The following is a 9,818-nucleotide window of genomic DNA, read 5'->3' as shown; positions in this document are numbered from 1 at the left end:
AACCCTTAATATTATTCAAAATTTTAATAATAATTTAAAAATATCATTTATAGTAGTAATGTTATTCTTGCATCATCAAACAAATAATGAAGTATGTAAGCATAAAAACTTTAGCACATGTAATCCAAATTTCAATAACTAGCAACATAATAAAATCAGCGTATCTGCTACATTTTAAATTACCAAGTCCATGATTAATTCCAAGAATTTTTCAAGACTTTACAAATTTACTATTATCTCTGACAAAAACACAACAGCAAATTTAAAAAAGCATTATAATAACATTAATTGAAATGATTGGTATAGCCAAAACTGTTGTAATCTGCATCCTCAGTTGATTTTTAATTTAAAAAACAGAATAAATAAAGAGTTGAAGCAATAAAATAGCTGAAAAATACAAAAGCAATTAATTTCTTTTTTGCAAAATTATATTCTAAAAATACTTTTCTTGCTCATTGATAAGGAAAAAAATACTTCTGATTTTTCAGTTCTCATTTTAGAATAAAAAAAATAAAAAATTTGCCAATGACTGGCTTGCTTCAACTAGAATCTTAAATTGATGTAATAAAAAAATAAATAATAAAAATTCTTAAATCACAAAAGTTTAAAAGATAATTTGCTCTGGAAATGATGTTTTTTCTTCCATTTGTTGAAAGAACACAATTTTTAAAGAACACGATAAAAACATTTTATAATTTAATAAAATATGACTGTGAGTGTGGAGTTAGTTACAAATTCGGATATTTGGTACATCAAGAAATTCAGGGGAGGGTTAAATTCTATTTCAAAAGTTAGATTAATCAGTGATCCAAATCCATGACTTTCTAGGTGCGCTGATACTTTGTAAAATGTAAATCAAGGAAAGTTGATAACTTTAAGTTTAGGGTGTAACATACTATTACTTTAACCTTTTATTCAAAAGAGAAAAAAAAGGGGCTTCTTTTCAACTTTGTATTGTTAAAGTATAACTTATTAGTCATTCATATTTCCTTTCAAATAATAAATAATATTCAAGAAAATTTAATTGACTCACTAATTCCAATATACTTCCATTCCATTATAACCAATATAATAAATAGGAGCACAAAAAATTACTTGAATAGAAAAAAAAACTCTACCAACTCCACATAAATATAATTTAATGAGAAAGATACCTAATTAATTATAATGGAAGAGATTAAAATATGTACAAATAAAAAATATGTAGGAGGTACATACCTGTCAACAACTTTATTGAGTTGATCTGACTAAAGATCTATGAGGATAAGCAACAACACAACATACTAATTATAGAGTTATACAGTGAGGTAGCAACAACAAATGAGTAGTTAGTGAAATAGTTACACTAAGGAGTATTTTGCCAAGCAATGTGACACTTATACTTACCCAGCATCAGCACAAATCTTTAATAACAGATATTCTAGTAGGTATTTCTTTTCCTACAAATTATGGTCATAACGTGCAATTTCATCGCTTCCACGTAAGACATAAAGATACACTGGGGCTGGTGAACGAGATTTTAAAGGATAGGAATTTACCTATCTTATTAGTTCATGAAAAGATATTCTTAACAATTTGCTTACATTATTGGAGCTATAAAACGTATTCGCCATTTTCACCACGCTCAAAAAAAATCGGGCATCCAAGCTCTTGGCGATAGAATTACTTTGGCAATCACCCATTTCAGCTGATCGCCAAAGTTTAGGGTTATAAATCGGCGGGCATTCAAGACAGTGCGTCATACTTCACGCTCCCTTAATTTTAAAAACATCCCTTTATTTTCTGAAAATATTTTTTCTTTCTAATGGCAGGCACTGAATTTGAATTTTTGCCTATACTATGCCAGAATTGTTGCTCATTTCGCGTTACCCAGTGGGCACCTGTGAACCAAAGTCACGGAGGCGAGCAACATTGCCCACGCCACACTGCCACAAACCCGTTTATAGGGTGGGCCACATTCACACATCATACACACACACAACAGAGGACAGCACAAAGAGAGAGAGAAACATCCATGCCCAGAGCGGGATTCGAACCCGCAGCCTATGGCTTCGCAGTCAGGCACGTTAACCGCTCGGCCACCAGGCCGGCTTTTTCTGAAAATATATTTTGATTCGAAAATTGTTTTTCATATTCAATACATCAAACTAAAATTTTCATAATTGTTTTTTTATATCTACCGTAAAGATTGGCATCACTACAGAAAAAAAAGTAACTAAAGCTGAATTCAAGATAAAAAAATAAAAAAATGCTTCTAGAATAACATTTTGCGATTCGTAAATGTTCAGGTTCTATTGATCTATAACTCATTTTCGGTTAAAGCAAGGTGCGTAAAAACACCATTTCAATAAACATTTTTTTAATTAACACTGTGATGTATATTTTTCACTAATTTCATTCAATTCGACTTTTTGAAAATTTATAATTATTCCCTTTAAGATTGATTCTATGTTTTCATGACGGAAAAGAGTTGAACGTTCCGTAAATAAAATAAAAATATAACAAATTTCTTTAAAAAATAGCTAGTGTTCAACTAATGGTTTGTCCATTGATTTGGCCAATGGTACATGCATGCAATGTTTCATTTTTTAAGCATATTTCAAAGTAAAAAAATACCACATTTCATAAAATTTCTATGATTGGCTTTAAATGAATTAATACTCGGTAAGCATATTTGTTAAAAACCCTTTCATAGTTTTATAGTTAAAAGAAATAATGTAATTAAGGGGGCCACAATGGACCAAAAACCCCTTTGTTTGAGTGACCGGGGGAGGGTTCTTTAAGCTAAATAGTGGGAGGAACACCGTGTATGGCGTGGCTTAGTTGTTACAACTGTGCGCGTGTGTTATTCATTGAGCGGGCTTTCGCTGGTTTAAATCCCGTCGGATCGTCCATTGTAATTTTTCTTCCTTCTTCTGTTTATTTTACAATGTATTATTTTATTGATATGTTTTTCGATATTTTAAAGGGTTCTATGTAGAAAAAATATTTTTTTCCTTCGGGAAATAGCGAATAATGCGTTAAAAAATAAAACAAATCCGCTGCACACACTCTGTTCTCGCGCAGACTGAGTCAAGCGGTCACCCACCCGAAAACTGACAGCAGCCAGTGATGCTTGACTTTGGTGATCTGCTGGGAACCATGTCTTAACGATCAGTCTACTGCGGGACAGAGATCGTAAGGAAACTGCTTATAGACTTTTAAGTAACAGGTCTGATTTCAGAGAAACAAGTCACAAAAAATACCCTCATTGTATTTAGAAAGACTAGTCGTGAAATAGATCTCATATGAGTTTCAAGGCATTCAATCAAGGTGACTACCAAGAGACGAAAGTCACCATGAATAGTCATGGAGACTTTTATGGGATTTCACAAGACAGAATAACATCAAAGTTACATTATGACCTCCTTGGGACAATTCAAAACGATCCCACCTGTGACTGTGACTATTTTTGACTTTTACACTTTTTTCGAAGGTTTTTAGCAAAAAAGCTACTTTTTTGTTTTCTGCAGAAAAGATGAAGAAAACACATGATGTGAAGGAAACACAAATGTTCCAAATACCCTATGATTTTTTGCAGATTTTTGTAGCTGTATATCCATGATATATACGTATGCTGAAATATTGGACACTTATTTATGTATCACAAAATTTTATTTTTTAAATTTATATACCTTTTGAACTACACCTTTTCAACAATTAGTTTTCTCTATTTTTGTATCCTTGTCATTCGGTTTAGCGCAAATAATACATCAGCAATACGATCCCACCTGACGTATTAATTTTAGAAATGCGTATTAATTTTACTAAAAAGGTATTTCAGATACATAAAAGGATGAAAAAAAAAATAATTTTTATACTCATCAAATTCATTATAACTTCTGTACTTTTAGTCTCATCGATTTGATTTTAATGTCATTCGTTTCAGCGTAAAAATACACAGAAAACAATACATTGTCTGACTTGGTTTAAGTTTTTCTCATAATGATTTGCCTAGATTTATGTTTCTCTCAGTAAATTTGAAATGTTTGCTAATGTTTATCTCGGGGTGACACACTTTAGGTTTCTATATCCAAGATTCAGACTATTTCGTTATTTTAACTTAAAAAGCAAAAAGGTATACCCTATGTGACACAAGTAAAAACCACCCCATTTTAAAAAGAGTTATATTCAGATGCCATGGCTTGAGATTCGAATACTACACCAAATTTTTAGTAAACTAAACAAGTCTAACTGGCATCAGTGAGCTATCATAACAAAGGACCAGGGTTAGAAATCTCAGTGCGGACCTAAATCTCAACCAATTTCAGATCAATGATAACCGATGGTCTGGAAAGTAGGTACTTTATTTACGTTGCACTAGAGCTCCACGATGGGTTATTGGTGATGGTCTGGAAAATACCCCTGAAGATGATCACTTTTTTGATCCTCTGTAGAAGGGATGGTTTCTCCGCTTTGGAAGCCAAACGACCTGAAGTCATGTACTTTACGGCAGAACAGGTTAACGAGGACAGATATCACGCACACTCAGTCCCTACGCAGACTGATCAAAGTGGGCACCCACCCGCTTACTGAATACAGCCAGTGATGCTAGACGTCAGTGTTCTACAGGGAACCGTGTCTTTACGATCATTCCACTGCGACATTGTCTGGGAAGTAAATTTTTATTGATTGATTTATTGGTAGACATACATATGCAGGCTTGTGTGTCCAATTAAATAAGTACGACCCGTAAGCCTTTGTTATTTAGAAGAGCAGATGGCCAGTTTAGAATAAAACAAAAACGAAAATACATCCGGCGGGATTCGAACTTGTTCTGTCTGACTGGAACTTGACTGGGTGATAGGATTCAGGACAAGCAAGTTCGCTGCCGGAGGGAGGGGTCCTGAGTTCGAATCCCAGGGACGTACATTCATTCAAAAAAATGTCTTTCTTTTTTCTTTCGTTTATTTTACATTATATTATTTTTTAATGTGTTTTTCGATATTCTGGAGGGTTCCGCATGTTGGAAATAATTTTTTTACAGGGAAAATGGGAAAAATTCAGGAAAATCAGTTTATTTGCTCTTTTTCGACTCCTCTTGCAACATTTTGGCTAAACAAGCATGCATGGGGTGTTCTATGTGTAAAATCCAGCAAAGAAAGCGTAATGGAATTATAAAAAAAAATATAAAAAATGAAATGGCGCGAGTAAGGTTCAAATTTCGAGACCCCCTAGCTCCCTTTAATATCAAGGTATAATTTTCAAACTCGAAACCTTAGTAGGGGTCTATGGTCCAAACATGGCTGAAGAAGAAAATTTTTATAGGGCACATAAGGGGTCTCAGTGGGCCCCTAAAGGTATATTGCGAAGCTGGGCGGAGAGAGCTTTTGAAGTGAAACTGTGTCAAGCTTCACGTATAACCGTGGACTATATAGATCTCATAGGGGATACACAATGTGGCCCTGTAGTTTACTATGTATGTATATCTAAAATAGTCTTCTGAAAAGCTTTAAAACGAGGAAATTCGTCTTCTAAAGAGCTTTAAAAAATTCGAAGTCATTTTTCAATATTAACTAACGCAAAGCCCGATATCAGACCTTAATATTGACCCATAATATTTTAATTGGACCACGCGTTATATTACCGGGTAATAGTGCACCCTTCCAGAGGAAATAATTACAAACTTCATAGGGGGTACACAATGTGGCCCTGTAGTTTACTATGTACGCATATCTAAAATAGTGCGTTCGATAGCTTTAAAATGAGGAAATTCGTCTTCTAAAAACCTTTAAAACGAGGCGATTCGAAGTCATTTTTCAGTATTAACGCAATGCCCGATATCAGACCTTAATATTGACCCATAATATTTGAATTGGACCACGTGTTATATTACCGGGTAATAGTGTACCCTACCAGAGGAAATAATTATAGACCTCATAGGGGGTGCACAATGTGGCCCTGTAGTTTACTTTGTAAGCATATCTAAAATAGTGTGTTGAATAGCGTTTAAATGAAGAAATTCGAAGTCAATTATTTGTATAAAAATATGGTTCTATATCTCCCTCTAATACTTACCTATAATATTCAAATTGGACCACTTATTATATTACCGAGTAATAGTGTACCCTACCAGAGGAAATAATTTTAGACTTCATAGGGGGTACGCAATGTGACCCTGAAGTTTACCATTTATGTATATCTTAAATAGTCTTCTGAAAAGCTTTAAAATGAGGAAATTCGTCTTCTAAAGAGCTTTAAAAATTCGAAGTCATTTTTTAATATTAACTAACGATATCAGACCTTAATGTTGACCCATAATATTTTAATTGGTCCACCTATTATATTACCAGAGGAAATAATTGTAGACCTCATATGGGGTACACAATGTAGCCCTGTAGTACGCATATCTGAAATAGTGCGTTCGATCGCTTCAAAATGAGGAAATTCGTCTTCTTAAAACCTTTAAACAGTTTTCTTGAAACAAAAAGCGTGATGCGTCTCACGCTACGTGTATGATCAGAATCTAAGTTTCAATTAAAAATGATGTATAGATTACGGATAATAAATAATTTGTATAGGATTTTCAGCACTTTAAAAATAATGCTCATTTTAACACAATGTGTGAATTTTATTAAAATTTTGCCATGAAACAAGTAAGCTTATTTTCTTTTCATATTTGTTTGATAAATTTATTATTAATTTTATTAGTCTCACTGTCAAGCTATGTAACTACACTATTTTTCAAATGCGTTTATTAGCTTAATATTTTAAAAACTTACGGAGATGGTTGTCTGTTCAATAGAAAACAATAATGCAGTTAACTGAATTTTATACGATAGGTAAATAATACAAGTACTTTATTTTGATTAGTATGTTGCAAGTGCTTTTAATGTATGATGCATGAAATTAAACAGATATTTCTTTGAATAATTAAAATTGAGAAAAATAATTTTAAAAAATATTCACATTTCTCACAGTTTCGTTCTTAGATTATTAGATTTCTATTATTAGAATCAAAGTCACAGATATTAAACTATACTGCTATTACGTCATGAGCAACAGGGCCTGATTTATAAATGAGGGGCCCTAGGCACAGAGCTGTCAGAGGCCCGGTGGTCGCTACTTTAAACTAAATTTATCCCGTTGTTTGATTATGAAGTGTTTTTAAATTATTTATAACACAAGTGAATTGTGATGTATTAGTAAATTTGAGCTTATATTTATATCAATATTTGTTAACTTATAACTAACTCTAATAGACATTCCTTAAGAGAAAAACACAAAATAAAAATAAATAAATAAATAAAAAAATTTAATATTTAGGGGTCTTAGACTTGAGCCTCTCAGGCCTTGTGATAAATCAGGGACTAATGGCTATGCAGGGGTCCGATTTTTAAAGACGAAATTAAAATACATAATTACAATAGTTCTCTCTATAAGAACAAAAAGTTCTTATATTTGCAAAAACATTAATTATTTTTCTTGTTTTTAACTGATGAGTTTAAATCAATTGGAACATAAATATTGTCTGAAATACTGATGAAGATGTATACCTGCCCCCCTTCTCCAACGACCTTAAAACTTCGTAAACATTTAGAAGGAGGAAATAAAGCCAAGGCACGTGTGAGAAACGAAATTTGTCGCAAAATTGGTGCAGACGCCCGCCAACACGCGCCATCTCTCCTCCTACATGCAGTGACGTCACTTTCGGCCAATAACGTAATCCGGCACGTTTAGTATTCTATCGCTCGTGTTTATTTACGTCGTACAAGAGCTGCAAAGTTGTCACTGAGAGGTATAATGCTTATTTGTATAAAGTATTTAATATGATATAGTTTAAAAAACATTCGTTTTAATTTTTCTCCTTAGCAATGTTTGTTAACTGTTAGATTAGTATATCTAATTTCATCGCAAGTTTATTTTATTTTAATTCATATGAATACCTTTGTTNGCATGCGGCCCTTCATTGGTCAATCTGCTATGCATGTGGCCCTTCACTGAAAAAGGTTGTGCACCCCTATCTTAGGATAATTATTCTTCATTTTAAAATGCATCTTTCGCTTTATTAAAAGAACGCATTACGTTTTTCCTTCAAAATATTTTTTACTATTTTTCTAATTATATTATGTTTCTATATATGTATGGTATAGCAGTCATATATCCTATGTATGGTATAACTGATGTAAAAATATTGATTGGTAATATATATGGGTGATACTCACAAAATACGACAATTAACAGTCTTTTGCTCCAAGATTTAATTCTATTCTACGAAAAGAACCTTTTTTTTTAATAATTGATAAATAACATCGCTGTTAGCGATGTTATTTATCAATTATTAAATTGTCATGTTTCCAAAGAATCACCCATATTTATGTGTGTATTATATATATATATAACCATGAAAACATTTTTTCAGCGTCATGATATCATAATAACAATATTTTAATCTGTACATAGATTGAAATATTATTATGATATCATGATGCTATAAAAATACTGATATTCCATTACTTAATATCCTGGTCTAGTGTGCCATATGTTATTTTTGCCTAGTAATTTGTTTGACTAGAAACTAGTAATATTTGGAACTTTACGTTTTTTTAAAAAGGTATTTCTAGTGGATTTATTATTTTAACAATAATTTCTTCTCTTTGATGTAATAAATAATATTAATTAATCGCCTGATTTTTTTGGACCAAATATTTATTTTTTTATTACCTTCTATAGGTTGCTGCCAGGGACTAATATAGGGGATAAGGACATTAAACTTTTCCCGGGGGTTTTTAGAAAAGCAACACGCTTTTGACAGATCGGTTTTACGCACAAAAAGTGGCATTCGCGTCGTCCTAGGGATTATTTTCTGATATCCCCGCCGTACCTTAGCATTGCGCGTAATCAGTGTTGATCATTAAAAAGCAATTTAATTTAAATTCTAAAATTTTTTCATTTCCGTAAACCAGTATATTATTTTGTATATTGCTTAAAGATGTCTATTCATTACTCATAATTTATTTGTTTGTTTATTGAAGCTTTAAAAGCAGAGATCATTCAGATTACGAGCAATTCTATACTATAGTTTCGGTTTTGTTTAGTTTCGGTTTTCAGAACTTAGGTTAATTAAAACCGAAGGAAGGATATTTGCTTATTCAACCATAGTTATTAGTTTGCAGCGTCTGGTTCTATTATAACTGAAGTATAGATGCTTATATTAGCATTTTTTTGTATTTAAGAATATGATTTAATAGAACGAGTTCAAAACTAATACCCTTTGAATTTTATAAGTTTACTATTATTGTTTTAAAATCGCTATAATTAAAAATGCACATTAATGACACATTTTTTTAAACAAAATATAAGCCATGCAACCGAAAATTTTGTAAATTTTCCGATGAGAATTAAAAATAAAAATCTTTTTCATGAAAATAATTATTCGTAGTATTTATTATGAACTCGATTGTATTATCTATTAATTTCCGATCTTTATTAATGCCTTTGCACAAATAATTATTCAAATTATTATAATATATATATATATATATCAGTATCAAAATCTCCCAATTCATTACTTAATGTCCGCGTAAGACTATGTACCTTGCTAATTAATTGCCCACAATCAAATGCTCTTCATTTTGTTTTGATTTACAAGGAATATAGATAAAATAATTCATAATTTATGTAAATATTTAAACATTGCTGCCTTTATGAATGTTTTTTTTAAGAAAACAATCATATTTTGCGTTACACGTAAAGGGAAACCACGAAAATATCTTTCAGATTGCTTGACGCTTAAGGAGTTCCAGCGAAATGCTCAGTAATCGTAATGAATTTTTTTT

The 9,818-nt window shown here is 31.8% G+C and overlaps 1 protein-coding gene across 9 annotated transcripts in view; it reads left to right on the top strand.

The window, feature by feature from the left end:
- Nucleotides 1-7,631: 7,631 nt before the first annotated feature.
- LOC107449370 (uncharacterized) overlaps nucleotides 7,632-9,818 on the top strand; it is a 21,503-nt gene continuing 19,316 nt past the window's right edge. For 7 of the 9 annotated variants that reach the window (XM_071178327.1, XM_043051144.2, XM_043051143.2 and 4 more), the window contains exon 1: nucleotides 7,632-7,777. The gene's annotated coding sequence lies outside the window, so the exon portion shown is untranslated. The remainder of the gene's footprint in view (nucleotides 7,778-9,818) is intronic. The other 2 variants (XM_043051146.2, XM_043051145.2) reach the window with 1 other exon arrangement.

This window comes from Parasteatoda tepidariorum, chromosome 3 (genome assembly GCF_043381705.1).
Source record: "Parasteatoda tepidariorum isolate YZ-2023 chromosome 3, CAS_Ptep_4.0, whole genome shotgun sequence".
NCBI classification, from domain to species: Eukaryota; Metazoa; Arthropoda; class Arachnida; order Araneae; family Theridiidae; genus Parasteatoda; species Parasteatoda tepidariorum.
The sequence above is the reverse complement of the archived record's forward strand: the minus strand, read 5'-3'. Positions and strand labels throughout refer to the sequence as shown.